The sequence below is a fragment of the Trachypithecus francoisi genome, unplaced genomic scaffold (genome assembly GCF_009764315.1).
Source record: "Trachypithecus francoisi isolate TF-2019V2 unplaced genomic scaffold, Tfra_2.0 Lachesis_group15, whole genome shotgun sequence".
NCBI classification, from domain to species: Eukaryota; Metazoa; Chordata; class Mammalia; order Primates; family Cercopithecidae; genus Trachypithecus; species Trachypithecus francoisi.
This window is the reverse complement of record NW_022681460.1, coordinates 82202575-82226399: the sequence shown is the minus strand read 5'-3', so window position 1 is coordinate 82226399 and position 23825 is coordinate 82202575. Positions and strand designations below refer to the sequence as shown.

At 39.3% G+C, this 23825-nt stretch overlaps 1 long non-coding RNA gene across 1 annotated transcript in view; it reads right to left on the bottom strand.

Moving 5' to 3' along the window:
- Nucleotides 1–253: 253 nt before the first annotated feature.
- LOC117097496 overlaps nucleotides 254–23825 on the bottom strand; it is a 90604-nt gene continuing 67032 nt past the window's right edge. Inside the window, exon 5 of the long non-coding RNA XR_004442959.1 lies at nucleotides 254–1363. This is a non-coding gene — a long non-coding RNA (uncharacterized LOC117097496). The remainder of the gene's footprint in view (nucleotides 1364–23825) is intronic.

Genomic DNA, 23825 nt, shown 5'->3' with positions numbered 1-23825 from the left:
CACCTGAGGTTAGGAGTTCAAGAGAAGCCTGGCCACTGTGGTGAAACCCCGTCTCTACTCAAACCACACACACACAAAAAAAATTAGCCTGGCGTGGGGGTGGGTGCCTGTAGTCCCAGCTGCTCGGGAAGCTGAGGCAGGAGAACTGCTTCAACCCAGGAGGCAGAGGTTGCGGTGAGCCAAGATCGTGCTATTGCACTCCAGCCTGGGGAACAAGAGCGAAACTCAATCTCAAAAAAAAAAACAAAAAAAAAGAGGAATAATAGTGGTCTAGCGTAGCATGCTGGTTTAAAGGATTTAACATCATGTCAAACTGAGATATCTTCTCAGCCAGTTCTTAAAGAAATGTCTGTGAGGTAACAGGAGGGATATTGAACTGCTGTTCCCTTACTCAACACTCATTGTGCAGGAGCATTTCTGGAGATGCATTCATCACTCAGTGGTGGCCTGATTTACATTTCTATTGGAGGATATCTTGGAGCATTAGCTAAAAGACAGGATAAACCACTGGTTCCAGGAGAGTGAGTGAGTGAGGAAATAGTTGAATCACATCAAATTGCTAGTTTTTTTTTTTCTACTGAATTCAACCATCTATGGGTTTTACTTCTCTAAATCTGTTCCTGTGCATAGTCACAGCCATATTTAGGAATCAAATCCATTTTTCATTTCGAGGCTCTTGATTCCTGATTCATCTCAGTCCACATACCCTGGCAGGAATCCACTTACACACACAGGCAGTGCTGCAAATGTTGCTTAGTAAATTAGATGTTTGGAGTGCCAAACACACTTTCCCCATACAAATTGAGTTACAGATGGTGGTTCATTATCCAGTCCAGGTAGCAAATGGCTATGTAGACAAAAATCCAGGTGAACGATGATCATAGATGCTAAGCTTGCTTTCTAATAGTTTCTACGGAAAAGAGAATCGGAGGTGGGGGCCTGGAGCACATCTCCCACCTTGCGGACACAGAGACCTCTCTGCTTCTCAGCGTGCTGGGGCTCCGGGATGCTGGTGGGAGCTTTGTCAAGGGAAACGACTTGCTTCTCTGGGGTTTCTGAACACGGTGACAAGCAGCAGTAGTCTGTCCCCAGGGCTGGAGGGCACCACAGGGGTGATGCTCACTCCAGAGCGAGGCAGGAGTGGGCGGTGAAGGGAGATGCTGTGGTATGTGGCCATTCTCCAGCTGCTCAGTGTGCTAAAGACTGCAGGGGAGAGAGGCCACCTCAAATCAGGTCACAGTTCTGTCCTTGAGGAGAAGGGGATGCAGGATATCAGTAGGCAAACAGCAGTCTCCAACCCCACACGTGTAATTACAAAAAGGTTAACTCAAATCTAGATGTCATTCAGAGGGCAACACAAGTCCTAGAATAAGAAAATTCAACATAAACTTTTGCTCCTGAAAGCATATAGCTTTAAGAATCAAGAAATAACAACATCCGGTAAACTCCCAAAGTATTACAGATAGTTCCTTTTCCTAGCGGTCAGAAGGGATGGCAGGGGGAATACATTTTTGCCATCGCTTGCATTAAGAGAGGCCCTCCACTTCCACTCTTAATTGACTTGTTTAGGATTTAGTTCTTCCTCTGCTCTGATTTCAAACTATTAGAAGCAAATGAAAAGAGCTAGCTTGTATCAAATTTGCAAGTGTTTTCCAATGGAAACACTGCATGCTTTCTTATTCTTTCTCTCAGGAATCTGCAAGCAAATCACATCTGACAGCCGACCTCAACTGAATTTTTCTATTTCTTATTTTGGGTGAAAGGAAGGGGAAAATTTGACTTATGATAAAATAGAAGCATTTAATTTCAAATTTTCCCATGGTATTCTATATAGCGGATGCTTCTCTATTAGTATATTCTACCACTGATGGGAGAAGGAGGAATCAAGAATAATGGGTTTCTGGTTTGAGTGCCTAGGCAGATAGAGGAGAAAATGAAAATTAGTACAATATTAGACATATTTAGTTCATGGTGCCTATGGGATATGAAAGCAGTTAAGCAAATCTGAATAAATGCCTGGCACTCAAAAATTGTATCTAGCTGGAGTTACTCTGAAAGTCATAAGGATGTAAATATCAAAGTCTGGTGCAGATGTGACTGCCCATAAAAAGAGAGAAACAGGGTCAGGAGCTGTGGCTCACACCTGTAATGCCAGTACTTTGGGAGGCTGAGGCGGGTGGATATCCTGAGGTCGGGAGTTTGAGACCAGCCTGGCTAACATGGTGAAACCCTGTTTCTACTAAAAATACAATCGTGCCATTGCACTCCAGCTTGGGCAACAAGAGCGAAACTCCATCTCAAAAGAGAGAGAGAGAGAGAGAGAGAGAAATAGACAGACAGAACCTTAAAAGAGAGAGAGAGAGAGAGAGAGAAACAGACAAACGGAACCTTAGAGAGCACCAGCATCTAGAACACTGCTCCTCAAACCTGAATGTGCAAGTGGATCACGTGAGGATCTTTTTAAAATGCTTGCAGTTTCCGATTCAGTAGATCTGGGGTGAGGCCTGAATTCTACATTTATAATAAGAGCTCCCAGTGTTGCTGATGCAGCTTGTTCTTGGGCCACACTTGGAGTCCTATGGAATTTGAGGACAGCAAGTACAGAAAACACAGGAAAATGGACCTGAAGAAGGATTAGAGATGTGAAAAAGAAAAACAAATAAATGAAGCAAACCCAGAGACTGGGGCTGTGGAAGCTAGAAGAAGAAAGGGTTCCAATAAGAATGTGACCATATGGGGAGCCAAATAGAATCCCAAAAAACACAATCCTGAACGCCGTTATCCTTAATGCTGAAATCCCAAAAGATCAACATCCTGAAAATGTAATTCTGAAAAAACCTAAAAAAAATCTTTAAAAGTTTTATTTATATTTTTAAAAAGGGATTTATTTGAGAACATATAAAAACATGACAAAACACTTCATAGGCCACTTTACACAATAAAATAGGCAATAGTAACGTATGTATTTTTGCAAGCATAAATACTCAGGTATACCATGACAGTCGCACTGGGATAAGAGTTATGAGCAGACAAACCATATCCATAAACAGATCAAAAAGGGAAATGTATAAATACATAATCACTATGGTTGGAAATTGTGTGTACTCAGCTTTATAACTGTGGTCATCTAAAATATTGTGATGAGCAATCTAAGTCTTTTGATGAGATTGATCAAAAACCGAGGTAAGTCTCACCATGTACGCAATCACCCAAAGAGCCAAGATCTCGAGAAAATTTATCTTATATAAATACAGATGTACGAAAAGGACATCTCTTCATTGCTGAGGAAGTTTCAACATCTATACATGCACAACACTTACACAAAGTCAACATTGTAGTAACACACTTTGGTGGAGTTACATTTGCAAAAAGTGCATAAAACAAATTCAAACTCTCTGTCTCCACACGATTTCTACCACCAGTTTTGGAAATGATGCAAAGATGAACACACACCAAATAGCAAAAAAAAAAAAAAAAATATTGCTGACAACTTACAGTCAGTAACTTTGCTAGCTTCTTCAGGAAAATGCAGTTTTAATTCATAAAAAGCTCCCAGAATGTCATCAGCTAGAAGGAATGCCAATGAAGGCAAATGACTCATTTTTAAACTGACGTTTTCGTCATTGTCATTCTGCATGACCAATAAACTCATCTGGATTGTCCACCAAATGCATTGGCCTAAATAGAAAAATCAAACTATTTGGTAACACTTTGAAACTCAATTTTAGGAGCCTTGATTGTACCTAATTCCAAATCAGTCATTATGGTTTGGAGATTCAATTGAAATATATTTTCTTCTGCAAAGTCCTCCAAGTCTTTAAATAACTACTTATAAAGTGTTTTGATTTTTCCAGTCATTAATATCTATATGAGTTAATAAGTTCTAGAATTTTCTAATCCAACAGGGGCATGAATTGTATATACTTGATTAAATTAAAAAAAAAAAAAAGCTGGGGACAGTTTTGAAAGTACCATCCATTCGCCAAAGTGAGGCATGTGCTAGTTTTTCTATGTCAGATTTAGTGGTGATTATAAGAAGTCTATTTTCTTTGACAGTCAAATCCCTAATCAAAAATAGTTCACCATTTAATGTACTTTGCAACACTGGAGGAACCTTATAACACAAGTATCTTCGGTTCAGAAGGTCACTGAGCTTGCCAAGTTCTTTTTATTCTCTTATGATGAGCGTCTTTCGAAGGCAAACATGGTGCTATGTGTGAAGGGGCAGAAGTTGTACCTGATGGAGTAATTTGGCAAAGGAGATTTATTATATTTTTTATCTGCATTTTCACTTCTTCTGTGATCTTCAAAACACTCTCTGCACTTGTATTTGAAGATTGGTTGTGGTCTACAAATTTTATATGTATATGCTATCCATTTGAAAGTCTGGCTATTGCTTGGCTGTCATAATTAAGTGATTTTCTGCTTTCATGGCACCAATAACGATTAGCTTTTAAACTTTTTTCTTTCATCATTAAGTAGCCTCATATACTTATCACAGCCTTCCTACAAAGGAACAGTTTCACAAATCTCTTTCATTGTGTTGTGAGAAATATATTAAGTAGGTTGTGAAAGTTGTCAGAATCAAATGGAGTCACTCATGTCAAGAAAACCCTAACAAACACAGCCAGGGAAGACCATGAAAGGAGGGTTCTCAAGCTTGTACGCCTGATCATGGAAAAGATTACAAAAACCACAAAGTTGCACAAAAGTCATTGCAACTTTAAACAAAAAGTACTTCTGCAAGGACATCTGTCCAGAAATTGCCTACTTGACTTCAGACTGGCATCACACTTGTTATTGATCTTTGTAGTCAAGGATAATTATTTCAAAACAATTATGTAAACCTCCACATTTTTTTCCTTTAAAAACCTGTGTCTTCCTTTACCTCCCTGAATACGCACATAGTATTCTGTGGCATGCATGTTCACGTTGCAAAGCTCTATTCCCAAATGAACATCTTTTCTTTCAGAGAGCCTCTCTCTGTTACTTAGGTTGACAAAGAAATGGTATTTGATTTCCCCAGTACCAAAAGTCAGGGTTCTCCAGAGAGACAGAACCAATAGGATAGGAATGTATATATATGAGAGAGGGTTTATTAGGGGAATTGGCACCTCATGTGATTGTGGTGGCTGCAAAGTTCGATGACAGGCCATCTAAAAGCTGGGGACCCTGGGATGCTGGTAGCATAGCTCAGGCCAAAAGCCTCAGGATCAGAGCGGCCACTGATGTAAGTCCTGGAGTTCAAAGGCCAGGCCAGCAAGTCAATCCCAGCTCTCAAACAGAGACTAATTCACCTCTTGTATTTGTTTTGCCAGGCTCCCAGCCAATTGAATGGTGCCCACCAACACTGCAGCAAGATCTTCCCTACTTAATCTACTCAGACTTACACACTAATCTCCTCCAGAAACACCCTCACAGACCCACCCAAAATAATGCTTTACCAGGTTTCCAGATATTCCTTAATCCAGTCAAATTGACACTTAAAAATTAAATCCACTGGCACGTGCCTGTGGTCCTAGTTACTTGGGAAGCTGAGGTGGGAGGATCGCTTGAGCCCAGGAGATTGAGGCTGCAGTGAGCCCTTATCGCACCACTGCATTCCAGCCTGGACGATGACAGACTGAGACCCTGTCTTAAAAAAAAAAAAAAAGAAAAAGTATTCCTTTCCTTTCCCAAATAAACAGGGAGCAATATGATACTAACCATATTCTGGACATATTCTGGAGTGATATATATGGACTCATTTGTTTCAGCAAGTATTACTTTCTTTCTATATTTATTCATTGCCAAGAAAATAAAGTTAAAGATTCTATTTATAAAAGAATGAATGTGCTCACTTGATAAATGTAGATAACACCCATTACAATTTACTCTTGGAGTCCTTCCCTTTCTCATCCAGTCATTAAAATATAATGCATTTCTGATTTTCTCCCACTCAGAAAGCCATATTTGGGAATCAATTAATGAACTAAGCAAATCTGCAAAATTGGTTTTAAATGCATAAGGAAAAAACCCTTTGGCACCATCATATTAACAACAGAAACTATTTTTATTCCAGTGCAATGGCACAAATGTTTCTTTCTGAATCATATCTGAAAGTAAATTATTTAAGCAATTTCCTTAATAATTAGAAAATGGTATTTGTGAAGCCATTTATTTAATCACAGACAATTTAATGGAGGCCATTACAATTCTCTATCTACTTTGTTCTGTTAGAACCAAAAGCCTAAAGAGAAATGTGTTCCTAAGGCTCTAAATGCTTTCAAGAAACTGAGTCTGACTCACAGTGCTTTCTACAGAGAAGCGGAAGAAGCACACAGCACAGTCATCCACCATATGTGAAAATCAGTTAATATTTCTCCCAGTTATAGACATGTCATTATTCATAAAGCACTGTTAAATATATGAAAAGATCAAACAAAAGCATCTGCTTTGGTAAAGCTCTGACCTAAATTTCTGCCTGGGATAATGCATAGAGAAATAGTTTACTTCTAACTTTCTATTGTGTATAAAAGAAGTGTTATCAATGAAAATTGAAAGGAAACAAAGGGATTACAAAGCAAACCCATAAATTAGCTGTGAAGGAGAGTTCCTCTTACCATACCCTTCGCCAAATTGAGTATTATTACTTCTTGAATCTTTGTCAATTGGTAAGTGAATAACGGTGTATCATCAATGCTTTTATAATTGCAAGACCCAGGAATTACTGACTCCTATACCCCGAGTCTCACCTCCAATATAGATCCTGCCTCCCACTCCCTTCCTCTTGATCTGTCTCAGCTGGTCTCTCTCAAACACTCCTTCTTTCTCCCCTCCCAGCTGTCTCTAGATTTATGTTCTAAGATTAATATTCCCAAAACATTTTTGATGTTTCGGGTGGCATTATTGCAGAACACTCTTCTGCTTCTCTGCCGTATGCTTCATCACCTTTACAGTTGACATCTTTTTTCTTCATTTCTCTATTTATCCTTGTATAAGAAGGGGGCTTCAGATTGTATTATAAATTGTCTGCTTCTATGAATTTCAGACACATTTTCCATGTCTGTGAACTGGGAAGAAGGGTATGCCTCAAATTTATGTGAATGGGGACCTGAGAAGCCTCCAAATCTAAGAGAAGAGTTAGGTATGACAATGATTTGGTTGTCAGAGAGGAGAAACAGTTTTCGACTCTAACACAGCATATACCTCCCAACCTAATCCCCGGTAGACTTGTGCCCGAGTCTTATGGTGAAAGGTAGCACTCAAGAAATTAAAAAGTACTTTTTTTTTTTTTACCAAGAGTTCTGTTGGGGCACAAGCAGCAGTGATTTTGTACCAGTTTAACAGACAGTAACATCCACATAGGCATGCCTTAGTCCACTGGGACTGCTTTAACAAATTACCATAGACTGGTGGCTTAAAAAGAACAGAAATTTATTTCTCACAGGTCTGGAGGCTGGAAGTCCAAGATCAGGGTGCCAGCATGGTCAGGTTCCAGTGAGGGCTCTCTTTTGGGTTGCAGACTGCCAAGTACTCCTTGTACCTTCACATGGCAGAAAGAGATTTAGCTAACTCCATGGCATCTTCTTACAATGACACAGACCTCATTCATGAGCACTCATACTCATGGCCTAATCAACTCCCAAACGTCCTGCCTCCAAATATCCATTATATTGGGATTAGGTTTCAACGTATAAATTCTCGAAGACACAAACATTTAGACCATAAAGGGAAAATAGCACTCTCTGACATATGATCACAACAGAACACCACCTCCTGCAGCACCTATGGGGCTCCAGTAATTCAGCAAAGGCAGTTCCCAACAGAAGACCGTCATCCTCCCAGGAGTAGCAAAAGTGACTAAGAGGTCCCACAATATCAAGCACAGTGGCTGTCAGAGACGGAGATACCCAGCACGAAGATGTTGCAATAGGAAAAAAAAAGAAAAAGAAAATAGAAAAAAAGATGAGAATCAGGGAGAAAGACACATGGAAACTGAACACAACATATATAACTAACTCCCCTTGGGGACTACCAGAAATAGTTGGGAGGACAGGGAATCAACTTTCCAGAAGTTTAAAGTCAAGGGAGGAAAAGCTAGTAAAGCATGTGTTTCACCTCTCGCAGGAGAGATTTTTATCTTGTGCAATTAATATCTTTTGGAACCAAAATTCTCTTGGGTACTGAAAAGGTATATAGAAGTAAATTTCATTATACTTAGATTTTGAATAAAGCAAATTTGCAATTCCAGAAAAAAAAAATGCAGCCTGCCAAGTCCTATACATAGCGAACTGAAAGAGAACAAAAGTATCCGCAAGAGAATACTATTTAGAGTGATAAATAAACACTAAAAGTTAAAAATGGATGCTTATTTTACTTTAGTAATTACTCTCAAATTTTCATTTGTGGCTAGTTATAAATCTATGTTATTTATCTGATTAAAATCTACTGGATCTCTCTTTCTTACTTAAATTTCCATTGACACCATTTTTTTGTTTGTTTTGTTTGTTTCTTTGTTTTTGTTTTTGTTTTTCTTGAGACAGAGTCTCACTCTGTTGCCCAGGCTGGAGTGCAGTGGGGAGCGATCTCGGCTCACTACAACCTCCGCCTTCCAGGTTCAAGCAATTCTCCTGCCTCAGCCTCCTGAATAGCTGGGACTACAGGCATGTGCCACCAGGCCCAGCTAATTTTTGTATTTTTAGTAGAGATGGGGTTTCACCATATTGGCCAGGCCGGACTTAAATTCCTGACCTCGTGATCTGTCCACCTTGGCCTCCCAAAGTTCTGGGATTACAGGCATGGGCCCAGTAAGATTCTCAGTATGATACTTTCTACTAAAACTTAGACCCATTTGCATGTGAATATTTATGCCCTGGATCTCATCTGAAATGAGAAATTGTGACAAAATAAATATTATACATGCAATTTCAATCTCTGAGGAAATGAGCGTTTTTGTTGTTGTTGTTGTTTTCTGTTAGAAGAACAATACTGACTTCTCACTGGCCATATAGAGAGCAAATCTGGAAATTGTGTAGCTCTATTTGCCACATAGCCACATAGTTGTGCTGAAAAACAAAAGTTACAGAAATCTTGACAATCATTCTCCTTGGATCTCCTTATCTCATAAGCAGGAAGTTAGGGCTCACAGTTAGCCAGTGGTAGATCCAGGACTAGAATCTTAGCCTCCTAAGTGCCAAGCCCAGAGCTTTCCCCACCCAATGAGAAAACTCTCTTTGGGCTTCTCCAGCATCAGTCTCTAGCATAATGTTTTACGTGTTTTTCCCTAAACTCAGAGAAGGAATCAAGTTCTCCTTCTAAACTCCTACCTCCTTTTCACTGTCCTGCCCAACCTTCAAGCATTGCCTTAAGGCAGATTCTCTTCTTAGCTATTGGAGTAATACCAGGAATACTTATCTTCAAATATTCAGGAACCAGGTTGATTGATGGGTGCAGCAAACCACCATGGCACATGTATACCTATGTAACAAACCTGCATGTTCTGCACATGTACCCCAGAACTTAAGGTATAATTAAAAAATAAGAAAAAAAGTTATTCCCTATATTTATCCACAGAATGCTCTATCTTCTGTGTAAAAACCCAGGAAATAATTAAAGGTTGGCAAAACTTGTCAGTTAAATAAATAAATAAATAAAATGCAAGAATATGAAGCAGACACTACAACTCATGATGGGAACTGAGTGTTCATTCATTCCCGTCATTACTATCCATGTTTGAGGTTCTACCTCAAATACAGATGGTCCCCGACTTACAATGGATTGACAGAATTTTTCAACTTTACAATGGTGCAAAAGCAAAATGTGCTCAGTAGAAATTGTACCTTGAACACCCATACAACTTCTATTTGTCACTTTCAGTACAGTGACCTAACATTCAAAACTTTATTATAACATAAACTTTGTGTTAGATGACTTTGCCCAATTGTAGGCTAGTGTAAGCATTCCAAGCACATTTAAGGTAGGCTAGGCTAAACTATGATTTTCAGTAGGTTAGGTGTATTAAATGCATATTTTACTTACAATGTGTTCAACTTACAAATGGGTTTATCAGGACATAACTGATAAGGCAAGGAGCATTTATACTTCTTAAGAGGAAGTATATTTCCCTCCTACAGACTAGAAGAATTCTTAACACCATTTGAGTCACCTCCTGCCAAACTCCACTCTCTTCATAGTAATTGAATAAGGCTGACCACACATCACTCAAGAAATAATTCCCTCTAGGCTCCACATCTCTTCTTTCTCTGCTCAGAAAAATGGACCTTTTTCCCCTGCACTATAAAATGTTACTGTGTAGGTAAGTGAAAATCTCTAAAGCTACGTATTAAGTGAGAAAAGATTTCTATATGTTAATATTGAAGAGGAAAGAAAACTTATTTTTCTTAGTCTGAATCATGCTCATGCCAAATTTCTAGGAAATTGACCAAGTACATGATTTCATAATCATTGGCTATGAAGAGGGAAACTAGAGATGCAAAACATAAAGCCTCTAATAATATGATAGCAGTGAAAAAAGAACCAAAGGAAAAACCCGGGTTAAGTTATGACAAGGCCTTCTCACTGCACCTGGTGAGCAAGCGCTCAAATGGGAAATCCCAGATCAAATTCCATATTTCATTGGATCATGTTACATGGAGTGCTAGGAGCACTTGCAGAACGAAACAAACTTCCATTGCTTTTCTTTTCATTCTGTATCAGAAGGGGAAGAAAACTGTGACAGAGCCCCAGGCATCTCCAACTTGGTGTATGGATACAAACAAGTAATCAGATGGTTTATTACTATGGTTAAAGTTCCTACCAAGACCGGTTTTGCAGGTGGAATTTCTAAAACAGCAAGCACTGAGATTGGTTGACATTGCAACCTCAGTTTTCATTCAAGCAGACACAGCATTCGACACTGCCTATGGGTCAGAGTTAGATTACACAATACTCGCAGGTTACCAAATTATTGACACAACTTCCAATTTTTGACATGTCCTACTTCCCTCCCAAACTTTACAAATGTTGACGCTATTTTAATTCCTTCTTCAGCTTATTTGATTCTTAAAATTGATGCTTAAGATAATTTTCTTGTTAATAGGAGAAAGAAAAAAAAAAAAGAAACTCTCAGATGAATCCTTCTAGCTAGATTTAGTCAAATGGAGCTTTGAGAGAGAGCTCCACGGTGCCAGACACTTTCTCACTTGAAAAATACTAAGTGTATGATTTATAACGTCTGTTATCTGTGAGTCATAGCTCTGCCTTGGCAGAGACATCAAAACAAGATTTTTAGTGGGCTGGTCCAGGAAAGTAATGGATAATGAGATGGAATATCTGTCTGAAGATCACAGCAGAAAGAGTGATGGAGGGGACTTTTTAGAGGTCAGACAGTGAAGATGACAAGGGAAATCCAGTGGCTTACGTAGGTCCTCACAGTTAGATACTTCCTGTCCATCACCCATTCTTGGTTTCTCTGGCCACTTCCTTAACACAGCCCATCCTGCCAAAAGCCAGTGGAGGATACCCAGGGATGGACATACACAGACGCTGATGTGTGGAGGTCCTGGCAGCGGCAAGACCAGGCTAGATTTCAGTCAGGCCACTTAAATCTTAATGGAAAGGGATTTTTGTTGGTGATTTTTGTTGTTGTTGTTGTTTCTTTTGTGTCTTTTTTTTTCCTGCTGAATAGCATATTCATACCAACTGAACAGGAAGCAGACTCGTTCAGTACAAGTTCAGCTTCCACCCCACCTCTTCAGGCTGCAGGACCGAAGCTTAGTGTCACATTATACCCGCGCACACTTCAGCCTAATTGTAAAGTGAGGTCAGCAGACAACATATAAAACATGAAATTCGAATCAGAGTTGTTTTATATGTATTGCCAGGAGTTCTAATCACAGCGAATGCCGCCTCTCAGGATATAATCTGGGGCTCACCTCCTCTGCCTGCCTCAGATGGCCAGTAGGTGGGGAGCACAGGGCCAGGCGTTCTGCAGCACCAGCTGAGTGTGCTTATCACGTTCCCAAGTGACAAACAGTCTCCAGTGACAGTGTGACAGCAAAAGCAGATGGGAGTCAGAGTTTTTGTCATTTCCCATATTTTTCCATTTTTTACAAGCCAAAAAGACTGCTGATATTTGAAAGAAGATGTCAGCGGCCAGCAGGGATCTCACATTGAGGAAAGTGCGCATCTTAGTGCATGATCTATTGAAGAAGAATATCATTGTAGGGGTAGTGATGGGACGAGGGTAAGGGAGGACAGCTGGACACAAAAAATGTCAGACTAGATCAGCAGTCGAGTCAATAATGCATGATAAATGGACATGGTAGCAGAATATACGGAAGACTGCAGATATCTATACTTAATGAGACCACAGCATGTTTCCAAAAGGTTTCCTGATGCAGAAAAGGATTTCCATGGTGGGCCAGGTGCGGTGGTTCACACCTGTAATCTCAGGCACTTTGGGAGGCCGAGGTGGATGGATCACTTGAGTTCAGGAGTTCAAGACTAGCCTGGGCAACATGGCGAAACCCCGTCTCTACTAAAAGTCCAAAATAAAATTAGCCGGGCGTGGTGGCAGACACCTGTAATGCCAGCTATCGAGAGGCTGAGGCAGGAGAATCTCTTGAACCTGGGAGGCAAAGGTTGCAGTGAGCCGAGATTGCACCACTGCACTCCAGCCTGGGTGACAGAGCAAGACTTTGTCTCAAAAAAAAAAAAAAAAAAAAAAAAAGAAAAGAAAAAAAGACAAGGATTTCCATGGCCAAATAAATACAAAGAAAATTGAGTTAAACAAAGATTGATTTCTTTGTACAGAATATCTCAGCACCTTTAGTATGCTATTGTGAATTTCAAATTGGCAAGAGACAATTTCACCATGAAACTCTTTTATTATGGACACTTATTAACAACTCGTAAGACATGTGCTCCACAATAAATGTTAGATTAGACAATTACTATCTGTGTGGTTTCTATTCAAGGTGAGGCTTTAAGAAAAGAATTCTTAACATTTTCTTCAGTTCCATTATTTTTAGGTTCTACTACTTACTCAGCTAATGATGGTACTAAATGACAAATCAGACTACATCAGAAAAGCTGAACCAAAAATGGGAAATGAAATGAAGCAATTAAACTTTGGTCTAATAATTGACCAGAAAACCATCATTTGTCTGAGGTCAGTGCTTCCAAAAACAGTAGTTTCTGGAAAGTACTGAATGTGGTTGAGTAAAACTTTGCAGATATGCGAGAACCCAGGGCAAATTGCAATTGAGATTCTGATGTGTTTAATCAACTTATATGTAGCTTCAGAAAAATTACATATTTGATGTAAGATTATAAGTAAGAATTATTTACTTTATTCTACTATTCCCAGTGATAGGTCCTTCCTCATTAGTTCATGTATTAATATGCTCCCTTCCTTAAGATGGTCACCGACATCTCATTTCAAATATCAGCAGATAGAGTCTTTCTGGCTTATTTTTAAAAATGTAGCAATATGAGAAGAAAAAAAAAACTAAGCCACATAAACAGGCTGAGTAATGTGATTTTGAAATCTTAAAATCTACAAAAGGAAATATGAAAAACAACAAACTTTAAAGGATAATAAATTGTTCTCTTGCAAAGAAATGGGAAATGTTTTTAATCTCTTAACAAAGAAATATTTTCAGAAATGTAGATACAAATATTTTCCAGTGTTTTTGCTATTAATATATGTTGTAAACCAAGATAAGCCCATAATGTAAGCATTGTTACTTGAAATATTTATATAAGCTTAAATTTTTAACCAGGCAAATTTGTTTCATCTCTTTGAAATATAAATATACTTACATATTTAGTTACCAGCCCAAAGGTGTGAGATTCAGGGGTAAAGAACAAGAAGGGCTAGCTGTGAACTAGAGGCTTTTGCTAGAGCTATCAAAAGGAAATTCCTAGGAATGTTTTCAACTCATTTCATCTTAGAACAGGAAAGTCCGACTGCCCTAAACACACACATGGATATATTTGTGTGTATATGTATATATGTATGTGTACGTATGTATATGTCTGCGTGTGTGCATTTCTTTTTATATGTTCTACTCCTTGGTTTGTTCACTGAAACTTTCTTGGCAGTTAAGCCATATCAATGTTTGTAAAGCTGCCTCATAAATTGTTAAATGACTGCTTAATAAACCGTCATATGGCTATTTCATCATTTACTTAACTGTTTAACCTAATTGTTGTCTGCTTTAGGACATTTACATTTTGTTGGCTTTTATTTTTGTTTTTGTTATTTTGCTATTACAAAAATGTTATAACAAATACATCTGTACATGCTAGACATATCTGAATGTTTCTGAGGATATGTATATGAAAAATTCCTAAAAATAAAACTGCTAAACAGAACATGTACATTTTTTTTTTTTTTTTTTTTTTTTTTTGAGACGGAGTCTCGCTCTGCCGCCCAGGCTGGAGTGCTGTGGCCAGATCTCAGCTCACTGCAAGCTCCGCCTCCCGGGTTCACGCCATTCTCCTGCCTCAGCCTCCCGAGTAGCTGGGACTACAGGCGCCCGCCACCTCGCCCGGCTAATTTTTTTGTATTTTTTAGTAGAGACGGGGTTTCACCGTGTTAGCCAGGATGGTCTCGATCTCCTGACCTCGTGATCCACCCGTCTCGGCCTCCCAAAGTGCTGGGATTACAGGCTTGAGCCACCGCGCCCGGCTGAACATGTACATTTTTAAGTTAGCTAGATATTGCTTAGAAAAAGAAAAAAAAACAACAACAAGAAACTGTCCTCCAAAAAGGTTGCCTCAGTTTGCATCAGGACCAGCCACACTTAAAAGGGCTTATTTCCCCCACATGGATCTGACTTTATTTCTGGACTCTTGCCTGTTCTACCAGCATGTATCACACTATTAAATGACTATAACTTTGAGACGAGCTTTATTTTTTCTAGGTTGCGTGAGTTTTCTTATGCCTTCCCTTCCAAATTATCCTGGCAATTCTTGAATGTTTATTTTCTCACATGAACTTTAGAATTTGTTTGAATAGATCCAAAAATGTAGAGAGAATTGATCTTTTTGTGATATGGAGTTTTTACTCCTTTTTTCTAGATTACTTTCTCATCCCACCTTTGAGGAGAAAAGGAACAGAGAAGCAGTTCTTTCCCATGCAGGAGGTTTGCCTTTAGCCAGCTTTGGCAAATTACATTTGAAGTTTCTATTTCCATAGAGAAAGTACAAATTTTTGAGTCCCAGAAAGCTAGGGAAAACTACTGGCACTTTTGAAGCATTCTGTGGGATTTAAATGAATTTCTTTTATTCATCAGTTGCTTGCATTCCTATGTGGGGCACTGAAACAGAGAGCTGCTCATATAGAAAGATAACCAAAGGAGAAATTCTTTTCTGTTGTATTCTCAGAGATATAAGAAACAAGTATTTTTTCCCTTCTTCACCTTAAGACAATGTTTAAGCTTGAGTCCCAAGTCTGATCTTCTCTACCACAAGAAGTAATTCATGACTTTGGTGCTCAGGGGTAAAAATAGATCATGTGAAGTCCCTTGATGACAAGTCTTCACCCAGGCTTTGTTTGGGAATCTGAATTCATTAAGAAAGGCTGGTGCCGAGGGTTCAGGTCGAGGAAAGAACCTGTCCTACTCTTGGAAAGATAAACATTATTTAAAAAAAAAAAAAATTATTTCCATAGGTTATTGGGGAACAGGAGCTGTTTGGTTACTTAAGTTCTTTAGTGGTGATTTGTGAGATTTGGGTGCACCCATCACCTGAGCAGTATATACTGCACTCAATTTATAGTCTTTTATCCCTCACCCCGTTCCCATCCTTTCCCCCGAGTCCCGAAAGTCCATTGTATCATTCTTATGCCTTTGCATCCTCATAGCTTAGCTCCCACTTATGAGTGAAAATATACTATGTTTGGTTTTCCATTCCTGAATTACTTCACTTAGAATAAAAGTCTACAATCTCATCCAGGTCGCTGCAAATGCCATTAATTCATTCCTTTTTATGGCTGAGTAGTATTCCATCATATATAGATAGATAGATATAGATAGACAGACTACAGTTTCTTTTTTTTTTAGACAGAGTCTTGCTCTGTTGCCTAGACTGGAGTGCAGTGGCACAATCTCAGCTCACTGCAACCTCTGCCTCCCAGGTTCAAGTGATTCTCCCGTCTCAGCCTCCGAGTAGCTGGAATTACAGGCAGCCACCACCACACCCAGCTAATTTTTGTATTTTTAGTAGAGATGGGGTTTTGCCATGTTGGCCGGGCTGGTCTTGAACTCTTGACCTCAGGTGATCTGCCTGCCTCAGCCTTCCAAAGTGCTGGGATTACAGGCATGAGCCACTGTGCCTGGCCACACCACAGTTTGTTTATCAACTCATTGATTGCTGGGCATTTGGGTTGGTTCCACACTTTTGCAATTGTGAATTGTGCCGCTATAAACATGCATGTACAAGTATCTTTTTCGTATAATGGCTTCTTTTCCTCTGGGTAGATACCCAGTAGTGGGACTGCTGGATCAAATGGTAGTTCTACCTTTAGTTCTTTAAGGAATCTCCACACTGTTTTCCATAGCTGCCGTACTAGTTTACATTCCCACCGGCAGTGTAGACGTGTTCCCTGTTTACTGCATCCACGCCAACATCTATTTTTTTTTTTTTTTTTTATTATGACCATTCTTACAGGAGTAAGGTGGTTTTGCATTGCGGTTTTGATTTGCATTTCCCTGATCATTAGTGATGTTGAGCATTTTTTCATAAGTTTCTTAGCCATTTGTATATCTTCTTTTGAGAATTATCTATTCATGTCTGAAGGATGAATATTCCAAGACTAGGAAGGGAGCAACTCAGAGGGAGGCATTCTTTCTTATAGCAAAGATTCATGCCCCACTTCCCTGTTGCACTTGATAGGGGAATGACTGTGGGATGTCATGTCTTAGCCCAGTTTTCCATAGAGCAGAACCTAAGGCAAAGATTATTTAGGAGATGTAAATAAAGGTAAGGAAAACAGGGAGAGGAGGCTGGGAAAGAGGTGAAACCACATAATGCCATAAGTTAATAGCTGGATACCATTTCATAAATCATGAAGAGAGATTGCAGGTTGCTCTGCAAGTTTGTTCATTTGGTATGAGGGTCTTTTCCAATATGGTCTGCAAAGAAGGAATTGTACCTTATAGCCATCCACAAGAACCAAAGAACAAAAACAAAAGCAAAAAACAGGTCGTTTTTCCTGGCTCCTCCTATCTCCTACTTACCATTGGTCAAGGTTCACTCCATAAGGAGCTAATACTCCTGAACTTCGGTATTTCACCACCATCTAGCCTGTCGGTGGCACTCAGGCAATCAAATCCCACACACTGCCAGATAGTGTACCATTCAAACCTGAAATGGAGGGGCAATGAGGTTCAGGTGAGGCACCAGCCAAGTGAGATAAAGGAGAAGACAATTGGGAGAATCTGAAAAGTTAAGGTTTAGTTCCCATTGAGAGGAAGGCAGAGCCTGAAAGGAGCAGGTTCCCATAGAGAGGAAGGCAGAGCCTGAAAGCAGCAGGTTCCCATAGAGAGGAAGGCAGAGCCTGAAAGCAGCAGTGGCAAACACAGTTGCAACCACGCTTCAAAGTCTCATTTTTTTTATATAGGTCCATGGATGATCCTACAGATTCACAGCCTGCCAACCTTAGAGACTGGAGGCTCGAAACTATATTTAATTTGACATTTTTAAAGTAAAGTAATGTGGGATCTCTTACTATTAAAACTTAGAAAGGAAAATTCTATCAGAAAGGAAAAATACAGCATAATAATACAGCATATAGCAATCACTCATTTTGCTACTTTAAATTTCTTTCGAATCCTCATTAACTTTCCTGAAATTAAGTGTGTAAAGACAGTTATAATCTTGTTGACAGTTCCCACTTTAGAAGAAAGGAACAAAAACATCATATCATGAAAAGAACTTAATGTCTGTCACCATTCTTACCTTCACTTAACTTTGAGATGTTACCTCTGCTTTCTAAAGAGCAGTGACTTAGTTTATGTTCCACTGAGAACTTAATATATGCCCAATATTGTGTAAAATGCTTTCACTCATATTATCTTTTTTTATTATAAAGTTATGGGACACACGTGCAGAATGTGCAGGTTTGTTACATAGGTATACATGTGCCATGGTGGTTGCTGCACCCATCAACCTGCCATCTACATTAGATATTTCTCCTACTGCTATCCCTCCCCTGGGCCCCCATCCCCCAACAGGCCTGGGTGTGTGATGATCCCCTCCCTGTATCCATGTGTTCTCTTTGTTCAACTCCCACTTACGAGTGAGAACATGCAGTGTTTGGTTTTCTGTTCATGTGTTCGTTTGCTGAGGATGATGGTTTCCAGCTTCATCCATATCCCTGCAAAGGACATGAACTCATCCTTTTTTATGGCTGCATAGTACTCCGTGGTGTATATATGCCTTGATCCTCATAACAATCCCTTGTGGTAGAATTACTTGCCTACATTCTATAGATTCTAAGTGTAGAAAATGGGATCTTAGGGAGAATGAATAGCTCAAAGTCACACTGATGCTAAATGGCACAGACAGATCTTAAGAAGAAAAGGGAAGAGGAGGAGGAAGAGGAAGAAAAGCACTAAAAATAATAAATCATTACTGTTCAAAGTGAAGAATAGGAACCACATACACTATTTTCATTTCAGCTATGAACTTTAAGAAAAATTCACTAATTTAACAATAACTTTGCATTCAATAGAGTTAATCACAGGGAACTACTTTTTCCTCTCAACAAGGTAACAGCATTTTAAAAAATAGAGGCCTGCCGTGGTGGCTCACACCTGTAATCCCAGCACTTTGGGAGGCCGAGGCAGGTGGATCACGAGGTCAGGAGTTCGAGACCAGCCTGGCCAACATGGTGAAACTCTGTCTCTACTAAAAAAAAAAAAATAACAAAAATTAGCCGGGCATGGTGCTGGGTACCTGTAATCCCAGCTACTCAAGAGGCTGAGGCAGGAGAATTGCTCAAACCCAGGAGACGAAGGTTGCAGTGAGCCAAGATCGTACCACTGCACTTAACCTAGGTGACAGAGCAAGACTCCATCCCCCCCCCCAAAAAAATAGAATTAACTCACGACTTTTTCTAATACTCTAAGTAATTGATAAATGCGTCATCTGGAAAAGTCAAACGTAGATCACAATCAGACTCAGGAATTGAAATCTTGGAATTCAATCAAGTTAAATGTTCTCTATTTGTTGCAGATAAATTTGGTATTAAGGAGTAAAAAGAGCCTCATCTTTTCAGCATGCCTATTTTTTTCATATTTATTGCATATGTACTTTGTGTCATATTCTGAACTCTATTGCAGAGACTCATTATTATCGGAGATGATGCTGAAAGTGGGGCTTATTCTTCCTCCACATTTGTCTAGAAAGGGCAGTCACAAACATGTTAATGGATCTGAGCACAAAAATGAATCAAAGAACACAAGGACCATCATTAATATTTAGCACAATCGGAGGAGCTTCCATTTACATAATTACCTGCCATTATGTTTGTGTCACAACTTTAATGTGGCACAGAGCAGTCGCTGCAATGTTTTTTTATATTTTTAGAAAAATGCTTTCAACTGTGGTAAAATTGTCTTGTAATTGGGCTTAGAGAGATGTCCTTCAGAGTGGCGCCTTTGACCTTCTAGAAAGGGCAGGAACAGTTTTAGTTTTGTATGTATAAGCCCAGGAAATGAAGTGCATTATTTGTCAGCACAAACTCTATTGCACATCCTACTCGGCCATAAAAGGTTTTCAACAAACACAGGCAGATGCACACGAATGCAGTAAATTCAACATATTTCTCTGTTTCAAATCCAAAATAAGAAAACTTTTTTTTTTTTTTTTTTTGAGAGTCTCACTCTGTCGCCCAGGGTGGAGTGCAGTGGTATGATCTCGGTTCACTACAACCTCCATCTCCCGAGTTTAAGTGATCCTCCCCTCAGCCTCTTGAGTAGCTGAGACTATGGGAACATGCCACCATGTCCTAATTTTCTGTAGTTTTGGTAGAGACGGGGCTTCACCATGTTGCCCAGACTGGTATTGAACTCCTGAGCTCAGATGATCCACTCGCCCAGGCCTCCCAATGTGCTGGGATCATAGGCATGAGCCACCGCGCCCAACCATTGCCTGTTTACTTCTCACCCCCTACCAATAGACTGTAAGTCTCTCGAAGGAAAGAATTGGAACTTGTATCATGTTATATTCTCAGGGTCTGGCTTAATGCCTGAAATATAATAGCCTCACATTTGTTGAGTGAATGAATAAAAATCTTACTGCCCTCAAACTACCTATAAGTGATTAATATGTGACCGAATAATTTTTAAAAATTTTTATTGATCTGTGATAAACTAATTATACATTATTTCCATCTCCTTTTTTTTTTTTTTTAATTGAGACAGAGTCCTATTCTATTGCCCAGGCTTGAGTGCAGTGGCACGATCTTGGCTCACTGCAAACTCCATCTCCCAGATTCAAGCAATTCTTCTGCCTCAGCCTCCCAAGTAGCTGAGATTACAGGTGTGCACCGTCACACCCTGCTAATTTTTGTATATTTTGTAGAGACGGGGTCTCTCTATGTTGCCCAAGCTGATCTCGAACTCCTGAGCTCAAGCAATTCTCCCGCCTCGGCCTCCCAAAATGCTGGGATTACAGGCATGAGCCACCATGCCCGGCTTCAGTCTCCATTCTGACAAATGCCATGGGTTGATTTGCTTGACATCCTTCATGCTGAAGGCTGAGCAACTCAGTACTCCACCTCTCAGCCTCTCCTGAAGGGAAGCAGATCTAGGTATGTGACCTTGAGAAGTTATTTCACCTTTCTGTGCCTGAGTTTCCTCATCTATAAATGAAGATGCTTATAAGTCCTTCCTCATGGTGGTGTTGGGAGGATTAAATATTGATAAAGCATAAATGATGTCTAGCACTAGGTCTGGCATGTAGAAAACGTGCCATAAATGTTTACCATTGTAATTTGTGTTTGTTACACACAATTGACTGCCAACAAGTCTTGCTGTATTTAAAGGTTTTCAACTGGGCAATTTTTTTTACTATCTTTTCTTCTTGTTTCCTCTTCAGTGAAACGATTGATAGAATTGAAGTAAACTATCTCTCAGGTTTTTCAGCTCTAAAATAGACTGTAAGGTCAGTTATGGTGGCTCATGCCTATAATCCCAGCACTTTGGGAGGCCAAGGCAGGCAGATCACCTGAGGTCAGGAGTTCAAGACCAGCCAACATGGTGAAACCCTGTCTCTACTAAAAAATACAAAAATTATCCAGGTGTGGTAGCACACCTGTAGTCCCAGCTACTTGGGAGGCTGAGGCAGGAGAATCGCTTGGACCCAGGAAGCAGCGGTTGCAGTGAGCCGAGATCACGCCACTGCACTCCAGCCTGGGTGACAGAGTGAGACTCTGTCTCAAAAAAAAAATAACAAAATAAAATAAAATAAAAATAGATTGTAAGATGTGTCCAGAGAGCTATGCATCTGTGGTAACCCACAGTGAAAGGCAGGCAGGGTGGGAGGGGGTGTTGAGGATGGCATATGGTAGATATGAACAGGGAAGGAGTAAACCCCAAAGCATTTTCCAAAAGAGCAGTTAAGGGGCATTAAAGGCAGGAAATGGATCAAACAACGACCAACAGAAAGCATTGCTTCTCCATTTCTTCCTACCAAACATTTTAGCCTACCTGAGAGGAGATACCCCTCAAGATAACTTTAGCCTTTTAATATTTATAATGTCAATTCTAAGCACAGATAAAAGCAGACAACATACAACAGTTGGTCTCCAGTCTCACCATGGAAGTAGCTGGAAGGATTCGGATGAGGGATTCAGAAAACCACTGTCTAATTAAGCTAGGTATTTTAGGATTGCATTTGGTTGCATGGAGCAAAAATGAACCAGACTGGCCTAAACAAACAGGAAGCCCTGAATCTCATTTTACAAGGACGCTAAGGGTGAGGAGACCAGAGATGAGACAACTGTTCAGGGAACCAAGCTCTTTCTGTATCATGCTTTGTCGACCTTAACATGTGACCTTTCTCTTTATGATCACAAGATAGCCTCTGTATTTTCAGGCATAAATTTATCATTCCAGGAAGAAAGAAGGGGGAAGGGTAAAGAACAAAAAATACGTATCAGCAGAGTTTCCCTCCCTTTATTAGAAAAAGGAGGGTTTTATTCACTGGATTCGTTCTTACATTTTATTGGCTAAAATTGAGTAAAATGGCCAACCTTACCTGCAAGTAATTCTGGGCACATAGCCAATTAAGCAAAATGATGAAATTCACTAAAAAAAATATGGAGGAAATAGACATAGCATAAGAAACGAGCATGTTTACCATCGACCTTCTGGTCAATAAAGTAAATTAGGCTTGACTAGCACACAATGAAACATATACTATATGTTTTGTCTGGTGATAGCTAAAATTAGATTAAGATAAATAGGCTAACAATAATCTTACATAACAAGACAACAATCTTATATTGCTTAGAAAGTAGCTAGGTCTCATCTTTCCCTTCTAGTCCTTGATCTCCCTTCCATCTGCTGTTCTCCATCTAAAAAAAAAATGTTGTATCTAGCACATCAAAAAATCCATAATCTCTGAGTCATAAAACATTTTCAAATAGACTTGTATGTTGTGTTATTTATCATTTTTCAACAGCTTTAAAGTTTTTCTATTCATTTTCATCAGAGTTTCATCACATGACACATTTCTATGTTAAATTTATCACATTGTTTCTCAATTTTTCTTTTCTTTTCACCATCACTATTCTGAGACTGAGAAAAGTAAATGTGCCCTATCTTTAGGTCCCTGGGGATTCCAGATTGTGGCCTATCACAATTACTTTTTCTTTCTGATAGCTCGTGATACATGCTCTAAAATACAGATGGTTCAATGTAGAGAATACACATGATAGAGGAAATCTCCAGAAGTAAGAATATTGTGTTGACTTTAAAAAGGAAAATAAGTGAAAAAACATGAAAGCCAGCAAGTTTTCTATGTATAGACATGCATCTAATTCAAAATATTTGTACAAGTTCATCTAGAAGATATTCAAAACATAACCAAAAGAGATAGCCCTGAGTATCCAAGGCTCAAAATTGTTTTAAACAAGAAAATATCCAGAAAGTTTAAAGCCAAAATTCTTACAGCAAAAATTGTTGTTTGGCTTGGAAAGTCAAAGTAACATCACACAAACAGGAGAAAGGCTTTGTGCAAAGGCTTGCTGCAGAGTAGGAAAAGAAGCCGGCAGTTTACCCTTATATTTTAGGTTGTTGACCATTTCCCAAATCATTAACTTAGGCAAAGTTTCCTGTGCAAATCAGATTCTCTCAGTTTCAGGGACTATCTAAAAGGCTCTAAGTGCTTCTTTACACAATCAGTAAAATTATACAGAAGGTAAAGGGATGATGATCACATCATAATTTGATCAAGATTTTGCTTAGATGAGGAAATATGTTTAATCTCCATTGGAAATCAGTCCCATTAATATAGAAAAAAAGTTTTCAGATTGTGGATAAAAAGACAAAGCAACCTGTAAAACCATAGTTTGAGACTGAGATAGGTATCGTTAGGAAACCACTCAAACCATTTTATTCAGTATATAACACGATAAGCAGTTACTTGAACACCAGGGAAGGTGTGCCCTGACCTCATGCCTCCAAGAACTAAGAAATATATGTTCTTGTTGTTCATGTTCCTGCTGCTGTTATTAACCTTTGAATACTCATTTCAGTTGCTGAGTAAAATGCTCTTAGTTTCTCATTCCAGAATCTCGAGGCAAAGTATATCTACTTTGAAAACAT